Raw genomic sequence first — 11878 nt, forward strand, 5'->3', positions numbered from 1 at the left:
TTTGCCACGGGCCCCGGAGGGCCTAGTTACGGGCACTGGATATAACAATTACTGAGGTTTCATTTTTTTATTAAACATTGTTTTCGGTACGATTAAAGTGCCCAGTTGCCTTAGTAGTACTTTCTTTTAAAAACTATACAGAATTCAGCCTCAAGATCAATTTTTTTGTAGTTATTAGTTATCAAGATGAATATACTTATTAAAATAACACCTAAAACAAAAAGGTAAGGTCAAGAGGATAAGTGGGATTTTTTATAAAATTATTTAGTCTCTGTGAGCTAGGAATGGAGATGGTACCACTTCATGAAATAAAAGACGTTATTGATTATATTTTTTTGCTTTTACCATTTTGAGCAAAAACTCTACAATTCATCATTATTCATTAGTTATTCGCATTCATCAAAGAAAAATCCATAAAAACTCTTTATTAAACCAGTAAGAAATTTTGCCCAGGTTCGAGTTAAGCTTAACAAATTCTACCATTTATTAAATAACGATTATCAAACAAGTAACATGAATAAACATCAGCAATAAAAAAATTAGAATCATATTATAGAAGGCTTGCAACTGATTGTGTGTGAAAAATATTAGTAGAATCTTTACAAAAATCTTACTTTTCGATTATTTTATTTTTACAAAGTTGCTCAACAGCCTCTCAATTGTGAACATTTGCTTACTACCAGAATATGTAATTTATAATTATCAGACAAAATATAGACGGGTACGACTTGAGCAACCTTACTTTATTTACACATTAGGTGGTTATTAATATGGATGTTTTCGAATTTTTCTTGCTCCCAGGGGCTCAAATGCTTCCGCATTGATAAAAAAAAATCTCTGAGGTTTAGCTCTTAATATTATCTCTAACATAGTCCGCACTCCAACCAAAGTTTCTTGGTTCGTTAAGTAGATACTTATTTTATAAAATATATCAATTTTTTTTTGTATTTTTCTCATTTATGATTAAAATAAGAAATACAATGTTATTTTCAAAATTTTAATTTACTTGCCGCTAAATTTTAAAATTCTAAAAAGCAAATGGAATTTTTCTCATGCTATTTCCATAAGAAACTCTGGTTGGAATGCGGACTATCCTAAAGGTAATAAGAAGACTTGAAGTTTTTAGAGAATATCTATGTATATATATATATATATATATATATATATATATATATGGGTGTGTGTGTATGAATACGTATATGTATATGTATATATAATATATATTCAAAATTGCAGCAAATCAGCATAACAACTTGTCAGTTGACCATTCAGACAGCTGGTCGGTCCTGTATAATACTAATAATCGCTCTCTATATCAATTAAAAATGAAAACTATTTTAATTGTTGGGACAAATTCCCACCATTTCACGAATGGTTATAAGTTGCTATGCAGGCAATGTCGTAAACTTTGAACGATGAAAATTTGAAAGTTGTTTTCATCCAGTTTTGATTACTCATTGCCTACTTTCATATTTTCTTGCACATAGCTAGAATATTAGGCAATAGTTTTTTTTTCTTCTTCGTTAACATTTGTCTTTGATCTTGTGGGTATGATTATTTCGCTCCGGGCTGCTGGTAGTTCTTGAGAGATAAATCGATTTAACGATCGCTTTACTCCGCAGCTGATGAATAACATTCATAACCGTTTTGCACAGGTGTTTGTAAACATTAGGTTTTCTAATCTTGCGCAAATTGTAATTTAATTTGTAATATCGAAGCTGCTTGTATTAGTCATGTAATAAATTTTGTTCACATCGGGGTAAACGTCTTGAACTAATTGTGCGTGGTCCAGATTTAACCAGACAACCCAAAATCCTTTGAGGTAGAGGGTAAAATGCACATAAATACCTGTAGATTATTATAAGAGTCCAGCAAAAGGTATGAATCAACTATGATGAGTTCAAAGATCAATTTCAAAATAAAAAGTTATTTTATTCACTTTTTTTTAATTTAGAGTCTACTAATTGATCACGAAGTGATCACTATCAGTGGTAATAAAAAAATAATTTTTGTTAACAAATAATAAAATGCTAAGAAATTATTGATTACAATAATATTATAAGTTTGAAAACACTGTAGCAAAACATTTTTTAACCGTTAAAGTATTTTGACAAGTTTATTGAGTGAAAATTATCTAAAACTTACGAATTATTTAAAGAATTTCAATATCGATGATTAAAAATGCATCAAACTGTTTATATATTCATTTCTCGTGAGTTGCAAAGGTTATAAAATATAACTGACTATTTTAGTACAGGGTAATTTTTGCTGAAAATATTGTATGGTGATTGAAATCTTTTCTCATAGGTTTTCCAATCAAGCATTTTATTTTGAATTAAAATTATTAAGTTTTCTCACATAGAGTTTCTTTAAATGTTGATAAAATTTCAAAATATTGATTTGTATCAAGTTGTGAACATTTATCAGAAAGATAATTAATAGGAGGTCTTATTAAAACCTCTTATCGGAGAAAATACCTTATAATAATATGTATTCCCAAACATCCAAAAAAATAATTGCTAAAGGGCTTGTTTTATATCAAACTACTGACATGATTAGTGCAGTTACTAAAACAACGAAGGATATAATGTAATTTTTTACTTACAATAATTATATATCAGTTCAACGAGTTATAAGAAGGAAATTTGATTTAGGATCTTAATAATTTTAAGATTCAAATATTTTCTGTATATAGAGAGCATGAGTAATTTAAAAAAACCACATATGATGATTAAATCCTCTTTTTTAAATGTCATTGTACTCGTATTCAAAATTTTGATTCATTTCCTAAGTTTATCAAGTTTGAAGAATTTGTAATAAATTCTTCTATTGATCTAAAAACATTCTGTTTGATTTTATAACGAAACTCAAAATTTCAAAAATATTATTATAGATCAAGAAGGATTATTATAGATCAGCATACTGACATAATTACTGAAATTACTAAAGTAATTACCATAATTTACTCAATTGATTTTTCTTTGTTAATAATAATATATCATATAATATTTTTAAAAAATACAACTTCGTACTCAAGTATAATATGTGGGTCTTAAATGGTAATTGGTTTCCATCAAGATAATATATATGTTGATTGACCAATGTTGAAATTTCGCAAGAAGTCCGACCGTTACATATTTTATATCTCATACACGTTCTGAATGAAAATATTTCTGAGTGAGTGAATTAACTCATATTTTTTATATTTAGGGCAATGTCATAATTTTTGCTTAAGTTGTAATTATTTATTGTTGTATGGACATTTCTTGGCAATATTCGTCAACGACAATGATTTCATAATATATAGAGGAGACTGGGTTCAGCTAAACTATACTGATTTTGAGATAGGGTCTAAAGGGAGGAAGATGAAGTATGATTGTTTGAACAAGTTCTTATTTCACATCAGTGCTATACATTAACATATATCATATTTTTAGTCAATTTTTATTTTTTACTTTTTTCATAATGCGTTTAGAAAAATACATTTAATTCAAAATTTTCAACCTTCTACCACTAACTGCTATTTAAGTTTGACAAATAATTCTTTTTAGTAAGAATTATTTTAGTAATATTTTTTTGAATAATGGAAACTGGTAGATTAGCATTCTGGTAGACAGGTAAACTGGCAGACAGGTGAACAAAAATAGTTAAAATGGTAAATAGATGCATACGTATTCAGATGAACAGGTTGGTAAATTGATAGATGGGAAAACTGGTAAATTCACAGATATATAAAATGGTAGAAGGGCAATTGGTAGATGGACCAATATGTGTCCTATAAACAGGTTGACAAATCAATTGGTAGACATGTATAACGGGATGATAGGTGAATTGGTTGACAGATAAAATGGTAGACAAGTGAACTGTATGACTGGTAAAATGGATATGGTAATTTGATAGACAGGTATTTTGCTAGACAGATACATTCATAGATATGTAAATTGTTGAACAGGTAAATTAGTGGACAACTAAATTGGTAGACTGATAAACAGGTTGACAGACATACTGGTGGACAGGTAGATAGGTGGACTGGTAAATTAGTCGACAGGTAAACTGAAAGACAGGTAGAGAAGTAAACAGATAGTCATATACACAGGTAGACTGGAAGACAAGAAAACTTGGTAAATTAGTAGATATGTAAATTGTTGAACAGGTAAATTCGTGGACAACTAAATTTGTAGACTGATAAACAGGTTCACAGACATACTGGTGGATAGATATATATAATCGTGGACAGGTAAATTAGTGAACTAGTAAATTAGTCGACAGATAAACTGGCACACAGGTAGAGAAGTAGACAGATAGTAACATAAACAGGTAGACTGGAAGACAAGAAAACTTGGTAAATTGGTAGATATGTAAATTGATGAGCAGGTAAATTAGTGGACAACTAAATTGGTAGAGTGATAAATAGATTGACAGACATCCTCAGTATTATTACCTACAACTATATGAGAAATTTGTGGTTTTGCTGAATTTTTATTACTCGTCTGTATTTCAACTCCAGGTTGTAACATGCTGTTAGAAGTTTTATTATTTAAAAATAATTGTTTATACTTTTCCGAATCTTGTACAAGTCCATCCAGAGCTGTATCAGGATTATCATTTTCCTTTGATAAATCACTACTCTTGGTGAAGGGCTTTTCTTATTTTACTTGTCGGTTCATCAAGTCTTCGTTCGCTAACCAATCTATATTTTTTCATTACATTTGCTTGGGTGTCATTAACTATAATAATGTCATCATAATCTTTCGTAAATTTTAGATTTTTTTACCATACTGGTGAATAGATATATATTGGTGGACAGGTAAATTGGTGGACTGGTAAATTAGTCGACTAGTAAACTGGCAGATAGGTGGAGAAGTAGCCAGATAGTCATATACACAGGCAGACTGAAAGATAACAAAACTGGTAGACTAGATATAACAAATATGCATTTTTGTTCAAATTTTTGATTGAAAGTAAGACACTGCGAATCGTGAATGGGTGCAGCTAGTATATCTATATTATATCTATTGTGCTACTCTATATTATTATTATTATTATATAGTTGTTTATTTAAACGACTTTTGTATAATTGAATAGAAAGCGTTATAGTTATGGAAATATAATTATATTATGAATTATGAATGATATTTCCACTTGACCATGCATCGGCTGTATTTGATTACAATACCCAATGTGAAAGAGTCAAAGGTTTCCTAAATAAATATTATGTTTAATGAGCTTATATTATTCAAATTATTTCAACTAACGGTGCCAGATTTAAACAATAGATCATGAATATAATGTCAAGTGTAAATGAAATTTTTTTCAAGATCAATTCATGTGCAAAAATTGTGATTAATTCATCACAGATTGAATGACATTGATAATTTATATTGTTATGTATGCAATAAAATTAGACTCATGTGTGGAAGGTTTGGTTTGTTTGAATCTTTTTTATCAATTATCTCGTTGTATTCAAATTATTTAAAATTGACGTACATCATAATATTTTCATTGATAATCTGCGTCAATTAATTAATAATTCATTCATAATACAAGACAATTATTGCTGTATATAATACGAGTTTTACTAGTTTATGCAAATTTTCAATCAATTAGCTACGTAATACTTTTGTTACCGCAGATCATGGCAATTGCGAAATAGACTATTTATAAATATAGTTTTTTATATTTATTTTCACAAAATTAAATTCAGAGTTATATGTAGTATTTCATCAAATAATTAAAATATTGAAAAATTTAGAAGTTATGTAGAGTATTCCAATCGTCTGGCTACTTGAAAGTTGTTATCAAACAATATATATAATTGCATACAAGTGTTACAATTATATTAAGATAACGTGAAATACATAATAATAAATAATTAAAACTTGCAAATAATGAATAACAGTTGAATTTGTATATTTTATTATATAATCAAATATATTATAACAGTTTATCTAAAATTTGGTCAATATAATTTTTAATCAATTCTAATATGCAATTAAAATCTGTGAATTTTGGATTAAATTTTAAGTAACAAAAGCATATTTCATATATAAATATTCGTAATATAATATTTATTTTTATATTTATATTATATTATCAGTTTTTGTCAATATAATTTATATTAATCTTAATCATGTTAAAAAGTAGAATCAAATTCTAAAGAAAATGTCTGTATTTTATTATATCAATACTTATCATATGATTTAACTTAATATATAAATTGATTTCAATATATACTAAAAATAAAATAATAAAATATAAAATTTGAATATGAAGAATAATGATTGGTAACAAGAAATATTATATATAAAACATAATATTGAGAGGCAAAAATAAAACTTTTAAAAATTTATCATCTCACTTCAATCTCGTAAAAAAACCTAAAACTTTAATTCATGATTTTTCACTCATGTCAACATGCATATCTTTCACTTACTTCAATATCGTGAATTATTTAAATTTACAGGTCCCTAAAAAATTGTAAAGAACATATTAATACTCTTAAAATAATATGATTTTTTAAACAAACAATACTCGAATATTTGGTTTTTTAGAGACCAAATTAGGTATATTAGGAATTAAAAAAATACCATTAATAATGACACAAAATAATACAAAAACAACAAAAAAACAAATATAGACCTATGTAGTTTTTAGGACACTATTTGGTTTTCTTTGCAGTTTTTGTATTACTTTGTTCCATTATTAATTTATTATCTAATAAATTAATAAGATACTATATCATATACCTACATAATATTAAAATTAATAAAAAATATAATATATAAAAGTAGACCAGATGCCAACAATAATCACCAGAGATATAAATTTAATTAGGTTGAATTCTTTTGATATACATTTTTTGATATTTAAATAAAATTGTGATCTAATCAAAATATTCGATAAAATGAAAAGCACTCGCGATATTTTTGAGAGAATTTATAACCTTCAAGTATTTAATTAAAGATTTAGATAAGATTTCTTAATTTTTACTAAAAAAAATCTCTTGTTACTACAACCAAAACCTACCTCAATATAGATCAATCTCGATATCGATCATAACATATTTATGACATTTCGATTTATATATTTGCATTGCAAAATATCGAATTATGGGTAATAAATATATTTAATTATTGATTAATTACTCCTTAAGATATACGAGAATAACAAAATTATGAAACTTACTATTTATGTTTAATATGTTATCTTATTAAAAATACATTAAACTGATTGCTAATGAAATTATCAGCAATATTATAATATAATATAATATGCCAATTTTATTCGTCAGCATCCCCTAATTGGGAACCTAGAATTACTGTAATTTTTTGTGAATAAACAGTCTAAGCTAATTAGAAAAAATTAATAATACATATATACATCTATATAGTATTTATAAAACAAGTATAGATTTAATAAGCGTTCATTTCAATATTTTTTAAATAAACTCAAACTGTCTAAAGCAATAATAAAAGTTCAAATAATTCAGAAAAATAGAACAGTTAATTGATTATAAGATGATTAAACAGAAAAAATACCTACAGAGGTTTTCAATATGTAAAAAAAATCTGGAATTAAAATTGAAATAATTTAAATCTAAATACACAAACATTTACAAGAATTTACCTAACAGTTGCAACTTTCATTTAAAATCCTTAAAATATATTGATTTTAGATTAATTTTGTTATACTAATATTTTGACAAATTGATGTATAATATTTATTAGCTATATAATTTATTAAATTTATAATATTTATCATTTATTAAATTTATTATCTCTAAATATTCTATAAAAGTTTTTGATGCTCGTATAAAAAGCTAGTTTAAGTTTTTTGGATAGCTAACAGTATTTATGATTTTATTTTCAATTTTTTTCTAAATTTCTAATTTAAAATAATTTCTACGTTTTGAGGATATGGGATATGTTTTTCTTCGAGAACATGTGAGTTTTGAGGATATGGGATATGGTTTTCTTCTTTTTTGGGGGTCGGAGGGTTTGACTAAAAATCACAAAAAATCACGTGGGGGAGGATGGAGTCTAATAAGATATCACGTGTATTTATTTTTTTACATGAATTTTGAAAAAAAAAAATTAGAATTTTTTCGGAAATTCGAAAAATTAACTCGAAAACTTTTACGTAACTAAAATATACGTGATGTTTGCTGGGGAAGTGGGGGTATGTTTAAATAACACGACATATCACCAAAGGGCAGAGATGTCCAAAAATCCCTAAAAAATCGATCGCGTGTTTGATGGACGCCCCTTAAGTAAAAATTGAATTATACATTCATTAACAATTATAATTTTATTTTTGTATTTTCTCGAGTACCTACTTTAAAACGCTTTACCCATGATTTTTTCAAAATATTAATTTGTTATTCTTTTTCAAACATTCAATTTAAATAAATAAAAAACAATAGGAAGTACTGTTCTTGCCGTATTATTTATCAATATGGTTATAGAAAATTTAGTTTTAAACGGAAACCTGATGATGGAGTTTATCTAGTTCCAAAACGTCGTCATTTAAAATCTTCTTAATTTCTTTATAGAATGTTCGGAAAAGAAACTTTTTTTTTATTTTTGCTAATTTTAACAATCAAATTACAATACAATCTATACGTTAAAAGTTATGGTATTGAAAATCAAAATCAAGAAGAAAAAAAATAGAATAAAGTAATTAAAGAAAAGAAATAGAATAAATAAATAAATGAAAAAATAATAATTGAAGTAATAGTATTAATGATAACAACAATAATCAATAATAAATAATAATTAACATAATTAATAAAGAAAAGAAACATAAATCCATATGTGTACAACAATATGTTTTGTATCTTCCTAAGTCATAATTGTTTTTAACTAAAATGTATTCTCTTCGATTGCGTCAAATATAAAATCAACATTTTGCAGATTCCCAAAGAATAACACAAAACTTCCTACACATCTTCCATAAATTATTTATAAATATTTTTTACAAATAAATTAAAAATTAAGATAAACACCGCCTAAGTTTCCACGGATTACAACTTTGTGTATATATTTGCAATATCATTATTAAATAGATAATATGTTTACTTTAACTCAGCCGATGATTATTTTGCAATAAAATAAAACATTAAATTGACGATACGAAACGCCAAGTCGGCACGTTCCTATAATAAATTCACTTTACTTTTGTCGCTGAGCTGACCTTTTAGTTCATTGACTGTTTATTATTTGATCTGTTTATGATATGATTATTACAATGTTTATATGTATATTGAGATATGTGATTAATTGAACAATTTATATGGAACATGATCTACGTGATGTATTATGTTTAATTAAATTCAAATCAATTGCTTCATATTGATTTCTTAATTAGTTAACCAATTGAAATTGGATCAATACAAAAAATGGTACAATTGAAGGAAAGAAGCTGATTAAACTCGATTGATTTGACTCAGCACTTTGAAAAAAAATGCTCTTATAAAAAAAAAATTATTCTTCCTTTACAACGTCGCTCCTTAGAAGGTAACTCAACGGTTGCCCTGTCCATTTGAAAATATATTACTAACATCCCGAAGAAAAAGTTTGTTTTCATCAAAAAATCCGATTCACTAATTTTATATTTTCCCGACGTTTCAAGACATTCTGAATCGAATGAGAGCAAATTTGGAAAAAGGATGTGTGTATGTGTGTGAGTATGTGAACAGATTTTTAGATTTTTTATTATATTATATATTATATTTTATATATTATATTATATTATAATCGTATATTTTAATTACATACAGCAATGCCGATGAAGAAACATATTGAGATCTTTATTTTCAAGTAAAAAATGAATACCACTACTCCTTGATATCAAGCTGCCAGAGGCGGGTATCGAAACAGACATGGGAAATATTTGATCATCAGAATCTGCAATACCAATTGTGTAATTGTGAGTATCTTATTTTAATTTTGATAGTTAAATGTATGAAGGTTTTGAAAGATTTTTATTTGAGGTTGATTCAATTTATCAGACTCAGCATTTTAAAAAAAAAGAGTGTTTCCTTAAGAACGTCGCTCTTTAGAAGGCAACTAAACAGCTATATTACTAGATTTTTCTAATATTATGATATATTTTTAATTATAATTATAGCAATGCCGAAAAAGAAACATATCGAGATCTTTATTTTCAATTAAAAACAGATATCACTACTGCTTGAAATCAAGCTGACCTGGAATCTGTTTGGGAATTTTTTCGTTATCAGACGGTTAAGAAACAGTATAAATCAGGCAAGTTAAATATAATATAAAAATTGCAATATATACTAATTGTGAGTACCTTATATAGGTTTGTTTAAAAGGTATCAATTGGATATCGAAAAGATTAGTTTTTGGTATAAAATCAAAAATTTTGTTTTCAAAATGAGTAAATTGAATATCATTTAAATAGATGCATCAAAATTCTTATTGATTAAGTCAGAGGCTTCCAACCTTTTTCGAACCGCGTCCTCCGCTTCTATAAAAAAAAATTTACGCCCTCCTTAATTTTTTTAACAAATTCATTTTATAAATACTTAACTGATATTATTAGATATAATTAATATGCAATTTTATGTAAAAATGTGCATATAAACTAATTATTTTCTGTTTATTTTTAATATCATTTCAAAATTTTGATTTGTTTTCAAATATAGTAATTCAGGAAATAGATGTACGCGCCCCTCTGAGGTGGCGCACCCCACAGGTTGGAAACCGCTGGATTAAGTGTATTATTTCCTCATTTTGAGAAGTTCATGCAAATTGCTTCTACTTAAAATGCCTTTTACAACTACTTATCCTATACAGTCATTGCCTCAAATTCTTTTAAACAGCTTGAGATTTCATAATGTGTTTTTCTTCAAAAATTGCAAATTGACACTGTTTTATATATATATATATATATATATATATATATATATATATATATTAGTTTTATGACTAATATACTCGTCAATACACAAAATTCTGCCACTTTTCCATGACGAGTATATTTGTCAATTACAATTAAATAACAGTTACAAGTGATTAGTCCTGGAGGATTACAACGTCTACTACTACTATGTACTAGTTCCCTTGGATTTTTTGTATATTTTAGAGAATTAAAAAAAAACATTCAGTGAATTTGTATATCTTAAGGTTTTGTATAAGTATAAATTATTAGTTATGGCAATAATTTTGATTTGTTTTTGATATTGCATAACAATGCAGCAAGCCCGTCAGGCAATAAATACATCATCAACTAGAAGTTGTAGTAAAGGTGGACGAACTTGTTTGTTGACGTTTCTTTTAAGTCTAAGAATAAGAATAATTAATTATCTTGTAATTATATTATATTCACTGTATGTTACATTGTAGTTAGTACTATGGATTTTTTTCATTTGATTGCGTAATGATTTATTTAACATCGAACTTCCTTATGACGTCTAACGAAATCACACAAGAAGTTGGTAAAAAAAACTTATGGAGTAAAAGAGCAGGACTTCTTCTTGATACATTTTTAATAATTTTTCTATTCTTGAGAATGAAATTTATTATTTATTAGATTTTTCTACATTGACAATGTTTTTATCAATTTATGTCATTGTTTGCAACATCTGTTTATAATAATTCCATCACCAAAATTTGTCTCCTCGTCTGTTGACTTTGTATTTGGCAGCATATGCAATACTTAAACGAATCTATTATCAACTATTATCAGAATAAATAAAATTTGCATAGAAGAGGTCGAATTGTCACGGACTTTGATTATGATTATACAATAAATAAAGGTATTAACAACAAAATCCCATAGGTTCATGGTAAAAATCAAACGTTCAATAATAATGAATTAATCAATCTGATCGTTTGGAATTCTTTAATTATGG

This window comes from Ctenocephalides felis, unplaced genomic scaffold, assembly GCF_003426905.1.
Source record: "Ctenocephalides felis isolate EL2017-DRISC unplaced genomic scaffold, ASM342690v1 CF-g0.4_SCAFFOLD_01170, whole genome shotgun sequence".
Taxonomy (NCBI): domain Eukaryota; kingdom Metazoa; phylum Arthropoda; class Insecta; order Siphonaptera; family Pulicidae; genus Ctenocephalides; species Ctenocephalides felis.